The following is an 11,671-nucleotide window of genomic DNA, read 5'->3' as shown; positions in this document are numbered from 1 at the left end:
CTAGATGTTCCCCGAGACCATGGTCCCCACAGCCCTCCGCCCAGCAATTCAATCCCTCAGGGAGTTTGGATGTGTCTAGGGAGCTTCCATGACCTTTCCTTGTACAAGTTGTGCTGGTTTCCCCAGTACTGTGTACTATCTCACCTTTCACCCAAGATACCACTTATCTATTGCCCATTTAGTATTTCCCCACCCCACCCCTCCCATCCCTCGTAACCAACAAAGATTGTTACTTTTTGGATGTAAACTTTTTCATGGGTTTTTACAATAGAGGTCTCATACAATGTTGTCCTTTTGTGATTGATTTATTTCATTCAGCATAATGTCCTCCAGTTTCATCCACGTTATGAGATGCTTCACATATTTATCACTGTTCTTTATCGTTGCATAGTACTCCCTTGTGTGTATGTATCATAGTTTGTTTATCCATTCATCTGTTGATGGGCATCTAGGTTGTTTCCATCTTTTTTGCTATTGTGAACAATGCTGCAATGAGCATAGGTGTGCATATGTCTATTCGAGTCACAACTCTTAATTCTCTAGGATATATTCCTAGGAGTGGGATTTTTCCTTGTATCTTTGGTTTTCTTCATTTCTCCTTTGCTCCAGCCAGGATGGGACCGGTAGATGTATCTTAAATAGCAGCTTGCAGGCTTTTAAGACCTCAGATGCTACTCACCACAGTCAGATGTAGAACATTTTCTTTATAAACTGTGTTATGCCAATTAAGCTAGATATCCGCCCCCGACCATGGTTCCCAGCCCTCAGTGCAGTAACTCCATCCCTCAGGTGTTTGGACGTGTCTGTGAAGCTTCTATGGCTTTGCCTTAGTCAAGTTGGGCTGACAGTATTGTGTACTGTCTTACCCTTCACCAAAGTTACCACTTATCTACTATCTAGTTGTTTTTTCCGTCCCCACCTCTTCCCTCCCTCATAACCATTGAAGATTATTTCTTTCTGTGTGTAAACCTTTTCATGAGTTTTTATAACAGTGGCCTCATACAGTATTTGTCCTTTTGTGACTGACTTCTTTTGCTCAGCATAATACCCTCCAGATTCATCCATGTTGTGAGACATTTCAAAAATTCATCATTGTTCTTTATCGTTGCATAGTATTCCATTGTATGTATGTTCCATAGTTTATCCATACATCTATTGATGAGCACTTAGGTTGTTTTCATCTTTTTGCTATTGTGACCAATGCTGCCATGAACATGGGTGTGCATATGTCTATTCATGTGATGGCTCTTATTTCTCTAGGATATATTGCTAGAAGTGGGATTGCTGGATCGTATGGTATTTCTATTTCTAGCTTTCTAAGGAAGCGCCATATCATTTTCCAAAAAGGTTGTATCATTATGCATTCCCACCAGCAGTGCGTAAGAGTTCTGATCTCCCCACAGCCTCTCCAGCATTTGTTATTTTCTGTTTTTTGGATTAGTGCCAGTAATGTCGAGTTGAGACAGTATCTCATTATCGTTTTTATTTGCATTTCTCTAATGACTAGTAATCTTGAGCATTTCCTCATGTGTCTGTTAGCTACCTGACTGTCTTCTTTGGTGAAATGCTTGTTCATATCCTTTGCCCATTTTTTAATTGATTATTTGTCTTTTTGTTGTACAGATGTTGGATTTTCCTGAAGATTTTAGAGATTAGACCTTTGACGGATATGTCATAGTCCAATTTTTTTTTCTCAATCTGTAGGTTCTCTTTTTAGTCTTTTGGTGAAGTCTTTTGATGAGCATAAGTGTCTAACTTTTAGAAGATCTCAGTTATCTAGGTTATCTTTTGGTGTTTGTGTATTGTTGGTTATGGTTTGTATCCTATTTATGCCCTATATTAGGGCCCCTAGCATTGACCCTATTTTTTCTTCCAGGATCTTTACAGTTTTGGGGTTTATATTTAGGTCTTTGATCCATTTTGAATTAGTTTTGTGTATGGTTTGAGATATGGGTCCTGTTTCATCTTTTTTACAGATGGACATCCAGTTTTGCCAGCACCATTTGTTAAAAAGACTGTCTTTTCCACCATTTAATGGACTTTGGGCCTTTGTCAAAGATCAGGTGGCCTTAAAAACAAAAACAAAAACATAACCCGTTGCCGTAGAGTCAATTCCAACTCATAGCGACCTTATAGTACAGAGAAGAACTGCCCCATAGGGTTTCCAAGGAGCAGCTGATGGATTCGAACTGCCAACCTTTAGGTTAGCAGCCAAGCTCTTAACCACTGTACCACCAGGGCTCCAAAGTGGCCATAGATAGATGTATTTACATCTGGGTTCTCAATTCTGTTCCATCAGTCAATGTGTCTTATGTTGTACCAGTACCAGGCTGTTTTGACTACTGTAGCTGCATAGGTTCTGTATGATAGGGTCAGGCAGTGCGAGGTCTCCTGCTTTGTTCTTCTTCTACATTAATGTTTTACTCATCAGGGGCATCTTTCCTTTCCATATAAATCTAATCATTAATTTTTCTATCTCATTAAAGAATGCTGTTGGTATTCAGATTGGGATTGAATTGCATTTGTAGATTGCTTTGGATAGAATTGACATTTTCACAATGTTGAGTATAGTTATCCATGAGCATGGTATATTTTTCGATTTATGTAGGTTTCTTTTGGTTTCTTGCAGTAGTGTTTTCTAGTTTTCTTTGTCACTGGTTAGATTTATTCCTAAGTATTTTATTTTTATTAGGGGCTATTATAAATGTTATTGCTTTCTTGATTTTCTTTTTGTAGTTCTCTTTATTCGTGTATAGGAATCCAGCTGATTTTTGTAGTATATCTAGTATCCTGCTACTCTGCTGAATCTTTCGTTTGTTCCAGTAGTTTTCTTGTGGAGTCTTTAGGGTTCTCTATGTATAGAATCATATCATCCTCGAGTAGGGATAGTTTTACTTCTTCCTTACCAATTTGGATGCTCTTTATTTCTTTTTCTTGCCTTATTACTTTAGCTAGGACTTCCAGCACAATGTTAAATAGGATTGGTGATAAAGGGCATCCTTTCTTGATCTTGTTCTCAGGAGAAATGTTTTCTGCCTCTCTCTGTTGAGAATAATGTTGGCTGTTGGTTTTTCTATAGATGCCCTTTATTATGTTGAAGAATTTCCCTTCTATTCCTATTTTATTGAGACTTTTTATCAGGAATGGGTGTTGGTCTTTACTAAATGCTTTTTCTCCGTTGATTGAGATGATCACGTGATTCTTTTCTTTTTTTATTTATGTGGTGGATTACGTTGATTGATTTTCTAATGATGAACCATCCTCACATACCTCGTATAAACCCATTTGGTCATGGTGTATTTTTTTTTATATAATGCTGAATTCTACTGGCTAAAATGTTGTTGAGAATTTTTGCATCTATATTCATGAGAGATATTGGTCTGTAATTTTTTTTTTTTGTGGTGTCTTTGCCTGGTTTTGGTATCAGGATTATGCTGGCTTCATAGAATGAATTTGGAAGTATCTCTTCCTCTTCTATGTTCTGAAACATTTTGAGTAGTACTGGTATGAGATCTTCTCTGAAAGTTTGGTAGAATTCTCCAGTGAAGCCATCTGGGTCAGGACTTTTTTTTTTGTTGGGAGTTTTTTTTATTACCTTTTTAATCTCTTCTCTTGTTGTGGTTCTGTTCACATTTTTTATCTCAGTTTGCGTTAGTTTAGGTATGTAGTGTGTTTCTAGAAATATGTCCATTTCCTCTAGGTTTTCAAATTTGTCGGAGTACAGTTTTTCATAGTACTCTGTTATGATCCATTTTATTTCAGTTGAGTCTGTGTAATATCCCCTATTTCACTTCTTATTTGGGTTATTTGCAACCTCTACTGTTTTTCCTTTGTCAGTTTGGCCAATGATTTGTCAATTTTGTTGAGCCTTTCAAAGAACCAGCTTTTGGTTTTGTTGATTCTATTGTATTTCTAGTCTCTATTTCATTTATTTCTGCTCTAGTCTTTATTATTTCCTTTCTTCTCATGGCTGTGGGCTTCTTTTGCTGTTTGTTTCCACGTTTGTTTGATTGTTGTGTCCTTTCTCTTCCTGTTATTAACCTCTACTTTTATGGCATTGTGATCAGAGAAGATGCTTTGTATTATCTTAATATTTTGGATTTTGTTGAAGGTTGCTTTATGGCCTGAGATGTGGTCTATTCTGGAGAATGTTCCATGTGCATTGGAAAATAATGTGTACTTCGCTGCTGTTGGGTGGAATGCTCTATATACGTCTATAAGGTCAAGTTGGTTGTTAGTGGCCCTTAGATCTTCTGTATCTTTGTTGACTTTCTTTCTAGATGTTCTGTCCTTTACCGAGAGTGGTGTGTTGACATCTCCTACTATGATTGTGGAACTGTCAATTTCTCTTTTCAGTGCTATTAGAGTTTGTTTTATGTATTTTGGATCCCTATCATTAGGTGTGTAGATATTTATTATGGTTATGTCATTATGGTGAATTGTCCCTTTAATCATTATATAATTTCCTTCCTTGTCATTTATGGTGGATTTTGCCTCAAAGTCTATCTTATCTGAGATTAGTATTGCCACTCTTGCTCTTTTTTGGTAGCTGTTTGCTTGTCTTTGTTTCTAAGGTGTGTCTCTTATAGACAGCATATTGGTGTGTCACGGTTTTTTTTAATCCATTCTGTCACTGTCTATTTATGGGTGTATTTAAGCCATACGCTCATTGTTGATTAACAGTAAGTGTGAGTTTAATGCTGTTATTTTGTAGTGTTTTTTTTTCTTCATTGTAGTGCTGACGTTGTCTTTGTTCCTCTTGCTGTTACTCTTCTGTGCTGAGTTCCTTTGTTTGTGGAATTTATTTATTTTTTTCTTTCATTTTTGTAGATTTTGTGTTTACTGAAGCTTTATGTTTTTCTACTTTATTTCGATGATTAGGTTTGTTAACTTTCTTTGTGGTTACCTTGAAATTTACCCCATCTTCCTAAGTTTGAACCAGTATTTTATTACTTAATATTGCTTTCACATCCTCTCTATTTGAAAGTTCTATATATACACCACTTATTCCCTGTTTTATTGTTCTGATGTTGTTGTCATTTACAGATTGATGTCTCTGGTTCCGTGTTGTAAATCTTGTAACTTTGTTTTTTCCTTGAGAGTTCATTACCTAGGATGGTATCTGGCTGATGCTGTTCTGTGTCTTAGATTCAGGTTGTTGTCTGATGTTGGTTCTCTAACCAAAGGGCTCCCTTTAATAATTCTTGTAAGTTTGGTTTGCTTTTTACATATTCCCTTTGTTTCTGTTGATCTGAAAATGTCCTAATTTTGCCCTCATATTTGAGCAAGAGTTTTGCAGGATGTATTGTTCTTGGTTGGCAGTTCTTTTCTTTCAAGGTTTTATATATGTCATCCCATTGCCTTCTTGCCTGCATGGTTTCTGTTGAATAATCAGAGCTCATTCTTATTGTTTTCCCTTTGTATGTGACTTTTTGTTTTTCTCAGGCTCCTCTCAGGATTCGTTCTTTGTCTTTGTTTTGGCAAGTGTGATTATGATACATCTTGGTGAATTTCTTTTGGAGTCTATCCTACATGGGGTTCATTGAGCTTCTTGAATGGTCAGCTTTTCATCTTTCATGATATTTAGGAAGTTTTCTGTCAGCAGATCTTCAATGACCTTCTTTATGTTTTCTGTTTTCTCCCTCTGTTCTAGAACTCCAATCACAGGCATATTTTTGCTCTTGATTTTATCCCACATAGTTCTTAGGGTTTCTTCATTCTTTTCTCTGATTTTTCCTCAAACAAAATGATATCCAAGGATTTGTCTTCAATTTTGCTGATCCTGTCTTCCATTGTTTCAAATCTGCACCTAAAATCTTCTGTTGCCTTGTCCAGTTCTGAAATTTTGTTGTTTATCTTTTGGATTTCTAACTGCTGTTTTTGTATGATTTCTAATTGTTTATTTATTTTGACATTTTCCTCTTGTATTATTTTCCTGAATTCTATTGCTTTGTCTGTTTTCCTTGATTTTGACTATTTGTGATTGGTTTTGCCTGTGTTTTCTAAGATTTTTTCTGTGTTTTTCTTGATTTCTTTTCTAATCTCTTGAAAATCCCTGAATATTAGACTTTGAATTCCCTATTAGGTAGTTCCAGTGCCTTTTTTTCTGTCGGAAGGTCATCTGGTGCTTTATTTTGGTCACTTACGGGAGGCATCTTGTCCTGTTTTTTTGTTTTGATATTGTCTGCTGTCTCCAAGACTTTCAGGTATTATTTTCTTTGGTGATTGACTGAAGTTTTGTTTGTTTCATCCTGCTTTTTTTTTTTGTTTGGTTATGTCTGGGTGAGTGGGGTTAGCATGCTTTGTTGCTTGCTTGTCTGTGGGCATAATAGTTCTCACTACCTTCTTCAGGTGTGCAGGGTCGGTCTCTCAGCTATGGTACAGCAGGACAGGTCCAGCAGGAGGGGAGGGGCAGAGATGGGTCTTTTGTCTGCAGCATGAACCAGGCTGGGGCTGGGACTGGAGAAGGTGAGGAGGGGCCTGGGTCTGGGCCAGTCTTCCTTGGGGCCATGGATTGTGGCACAGTGGGGGCCAAGCCACTGGGGAGGGGTCTGGGGTCTGACCAGCGGGGCAGAAGAGAGAGGCAGGAGTGGGGGGAGTGGTGAAGGTGGGGTAGAGGGGGCTAGATGGAGGAGGGTAATAGGGTGGGTTGGTACTGTGATTCCTGGCAGTTGGGGATGCTGGGATGGGTTGGTTCCTGCTGCTATTCACCAGAGGGATGAAGGTTATAGGATCATGTTCATGTGGTTACTGGGTGTGAGAGTCTGGGCTCCTCCTTGAGTTGTAGCCAGCAAACGTGGTCTTACTTAGCCCTGGGTGTCCACGCTGTACCTCTCTCCTATGAGGAATTCCATAGAGGTGCCTTTCTGCGTGTGAGGTTGTTGGCTTTATTTCAAGATGGCCACACTGAATCATGCAGTTTGGCTGGCAATCTCCACTCTGTATCTCTAGTGCTTTGCCATTTTCTGTCACTTTCTTATTTTCATTGGCTTCTGATCTATATACTTCATCCCTTCATTTAAGGTTCAGAGTTTCAAGACTGACATCTGTACCTATTTTACTTGGTTTTTCAGGTCTTTATTGCAGAGGGATGGCTTAGTGCATCTGACTAGTCCACCATTTTGGCTCTGCCCCCACTAAAGTTGGATTTTTGAAGATTACTTCAAAATTAGCTTTTCTTTCTCTTCAAGAAATGTGCTTGGTTTACCTAAATATTGTTAAGCTTGAAGACAAATTTTTGAAACACAATAATTTTCAAAATCATCTACATTTCCCTCAAATGTATAAGAAGTTAAAGAAAAGTATTTCTTTATAATAACCATGTATGAACAGAGAAGAAAAAATAGTATGGAAGCACCAAGGAAACCTTGTATAAGTTGTTCAAGTGTTGTACACACTTAAGAAAATTCCATTATATGAATGAGAAATTGCTTGTAATAATACCAGATTCAAAAATGTCCATTCCCTCCTGAGAAGACTAGATATAAGTGTTGTTGTTGTTGTTAGCTGCTGTCAAGTTGGCCCCATGATGACCCTATGCTTGACAGGATTGAATTGTTCTGGTCCATAGGGTTTTCATTGGCTGATTTTTGGAAGTAGATCACCAGGCCTTCCTTCCTAGTCTATCTTAGTCTGGAAGTCCTGCTGAAACTTGTTCAGCAACATGCAGACAGGTAGGGGTTGCACATGAGTAGCATTGACTGGGAATTTAACCCGAGTCTCTTGTAAGGACAGAGAGAATTCTAACACTGAATCATCACTGCCTTCAGATATGACTGTAGGCCAGATAATTTGATCACAAGTTTTAAAGTTCATTTAGTTTATTCATGCACCAAACAGAAGCAAGCTCCCTCAGCACATTTGCCATCTATCTGCAACCCTGCCCTTATCTTCTGCTATAGGACTATTCAATGCTTCTACCAAAAGCCAATTCCTCCCCCTTGTACATTAACTCCCATCCCCTGTGTTGCCTATTTTAGAAACTTTTTCCACCAATTTTCCTCTTCTTCTCCATCTTAGTCAGATCTTTTTTCCCCATCAACATACAAGCATGCTGTTAAGTCTCCTAACTTATAAAATCTCCCTCTTTATCCCACTTTCCCTTTCAGTTGTCACTCACAGTTTTCTCCTTCCTTTTGCAGCAAAACTTTCAAGAATTGTATAAATTCACCATCTTCAATTTCTTTCCCCCTATTTTCTTTGGAATCCAACCAATCTTTTGCCCTCATCACTTCACTGAAACTGCTCTTGTCAGAGTCATCAGTGATCACCTTTTTAAGTACCCAGCAGTTGATTCTCATTCCTCAACTTATTTGACCCACCAGCAGATGACACAGTGACATGACATCATTCTCTGCTCCTTCTCAGCTTCCTTTGCTGGTTTTTCCTCATTCTCCTGACCTTTTAATTCAATCCTTTGACATCTTCTCTTTTCTATAAATGCCAGTTTCCTCAGTAATCTTATCCAGTCTCATGACTTCAAGTTCCATCTGTAAACTGATAATTCCCAAATTTATGTCTTTAGTCGGGACTCTCCACTAAACTCTGGATTCTACTCTGTCTAGTTAACATTATCACTAGGATTTCTAACAAATATCTTGAAATAGAATTACTGATTTTCAATTATTCAATTAAGGACAAAAACCGTGGAGTCATCCTCCACTCCTCTCTTTCCGTCACACTCTGCAGGCAATCCACCAGGAAATCCCATTTTCCCTCTCTTCAAATATGCCCAGAAACTGGCCACTTCTCACCACCACCTGGTTCAGTCACTATCATCTCTTTCCTGGTTAATAGAAATAGCCTCTTCTTCCCTGGCCTGTCTTCTGTCCTTGTCCCCTTTACGTCTGTTCTCAACACAGCAGCAAATTGATTCTGTAAAAATGTAACTCAGATCATGTCTCTCCTCTGTGCAAAGCCCTTCAATGGCTCCCATCTCACTCAGAGAAAAAAGTCAAAATCATCACAATGGCCTAAAGGCCCCAGGATCTACACCCTCCACACACCCAACTGAGCCAATCTCTAAGTCATTGCAGAAATCACAGGGTACAGTACGTGGGGCCAGTGCCTTCCTCTTTCTATAGACTATGGTTTCATTCATTCAGCCTCAGTTAGCAGTGCCTTTGGGGAGTTACTAGTTGTAATGTTATAAGTTTATAAACAATAATTTGACCTCCTGATGCCTAGTGTGATGAATATCTGCATTTAAAAAAAATTGGTTTAAAATTATAAGAAAACCATTGTGCTCTTTGTAATGTTTTCATTTTTGGTCTAGGAAGTATAATTCTTGATAGTTATAATTTATTTTTTGGAGGTAGAGCTGCTTTCACAATCATCTAGGGTGCATTTTTAAACCTGGAGATTCTGGCAGCTCCCACCCTCCCAAACGCCAGCCCAGAATGTGTCAGAATCTTACAGGGCAGAGGAAGCAGTTGTATAGTATGAAAAAATCTCTCCAGGTGACTTTGATATACCCCTACCCCGACTCCCAACCTGTTGAGAACCACCGATATACGGTATTTTGTTGTAAAAGTGGGCTAGGGAGAAAGGAGATTTAAAAAAAAAAAAAAAGACCACACATGTACATTTTTCCACTCATTTCCATTCCCTTAGATGTAAATTACAGTTTCAAAATCTGTCCCATAAAGATCACGGTCTTCTTTTATAAAAATAATTTAAGAAAAGCAGGGTAAAGATATTTCTTAAGGCACAAATATAATTAAGCTGTATGTTGTAGTTATAAGACAAACTTTATATAAATCATTTCCAAACAAAGATCATGGTCTTGTCTTATAAAAATAGTTTAAGAAAAGCAGAATAAAAATATTTCTTAGGGCACAAATATAATTAAGCTATATGTTGTGGTTATAAAACAAACTTTATATAAATCATTTCCAAAGAGATGCAAGCTTATTTTCTCCAAGCTGGTTTCTGATGTCAACCATAATTAAAACACGTCTGAAGAATTGCGAAGTTGTATAGTGCAAAGAGATTTGTAATCTTTTAGCATAAACTACAAACCTAAAACATAAATTATGTATAAATCTGGGAAAAGATGAAAATAAAATTATCACTTATAGAATTGTTTGTATTAAAAAATATCAAGAGGAATAGGGTAAATTATCTAGCATACAATGAAGATAAATCTACCAGCAAAACTTTGCACAATACTGAGTACCTAATTTGTGCAGGGCTGTGTACAAAGTAAGAAGCTCTGGTGGGGCAGTGGTTAAGCACTCAGCGGCGAACTGAAAGGTCAGCAGTTTGAACTCACCAACATCTCCACAGGAGAAAGATGTGGCAGTCTGCTTTCATAAAGATTATAGCCTTGGAAACCCAATGGGGACGTTCTACTCTGTCCTATAGGGTTGCTATGAGTCGGAATCAACTCATCAGCAATGGGCTTGGTTTGGTTTGGGTCTACAAAGTACCGGGGAAAATAGAAAGGGATATACAAAGTAATCCATGTTAGCAAATGGCTCACAATCTAGTTGGACAGGAAGGCAGAAAATGGCAAAGGCTTGACAATACACTCTAGAAGAATTTCGGAACGTGGGAGTACGTGCAGGATGATGGGATGGGAGCTGGGGAGACTGGAATCAGAGAACCTACTTGAGGGGTGGGGACAGGAGTTTCTGTTGTGATTCTAAATTGCCAAAAATAAAGAGGAAAAAGAAATCTGTAATCTCAGCTGGAAGATTCTGTGTTATCATGGTGCTTTGTGTATACTTACATCTTATTAATATTATATTAATTTATATGTATGTATATATCCCATTGTGCATGGGGGTCTCCATGAGTTGCAGGCAACACAGCAACAGCTAACAACAACATGTATATATGTATATATTTTAAAAATAATACATATACAATGCAATCCCGATCCAAATACCAACAACATTCTTTCCAGAGATGGAAAAAATAATCATTAACTTTATATGGAAATGGAAGAAGCCCTGAATAAGTAAAGCACTATTGAAGAACAAGAATAAAGTAGGAGGACTCGCACTACCTGATCTCAGAACCTACTCTACAGCTATGGTAGCCAAAACAGTCTGGTACTGCTACAACGACAGATCCATTGACCAATGGAACAGAATTGAGAACCCATATGTAAATCTATCCACCTACGGTCACCTGATCTTCGACAAGGGCTCAAAGTCCATCAAATGGAGAAAAGACAGTCTTTTTAACAAATGATGCTGGCAAAACTGGATGTCCACTTGCAAAAAAATGAAACAGTACCCATACCTCATGCCATATACAAAAACTAATTCAAAATGGATCAAAGACCTAAATATAAAGCCAAAAACTATAAAGTTCATAGAAGAAAAAATAAGATCAACACTAGAGGCCCTAATACATGGAATTAACAGGAAACAAACCATAACCAACAACACACAAACTCTAGAAGATAAGCTAGATAACCAAGATCTTCTAAAAATCAAACACATATGCTCATCAAAGACTTCACTAAAAGAGTAAAAAGAGAACCTACAAACCGGGAAAAAAAATTTTGGACACTACAAGTCAGACAAAGCTCTAATGTCTATAATCTACAAGAAAATCCAACACCTCTACAACAAAAAGACAAATAATCCCATTAAAAAATGGGCAAAGGAAATGAACAGACACTTCACCAAAGAAGACATTCAAATGGCCAACAGACACA

This window comes from Trichechus manatus, unplaced genomic scaffold, assembly GCF_000243295.1.
Source record: "Trichechus manatus latirostris isolate Lorelei unplaced genomic scaffold, TriManLat1.0 scaffold00067, whole genome shotgun sequence".
Classification (NCBI taxonomy): Eukaryota; Metazoa; Chordata; class Mammalia; order Sirenia; family Trichechidae; genus Trichechus; species Trichechus manatus.
This window is presented reverse-complemented; position numbering follows the sequence as displayed.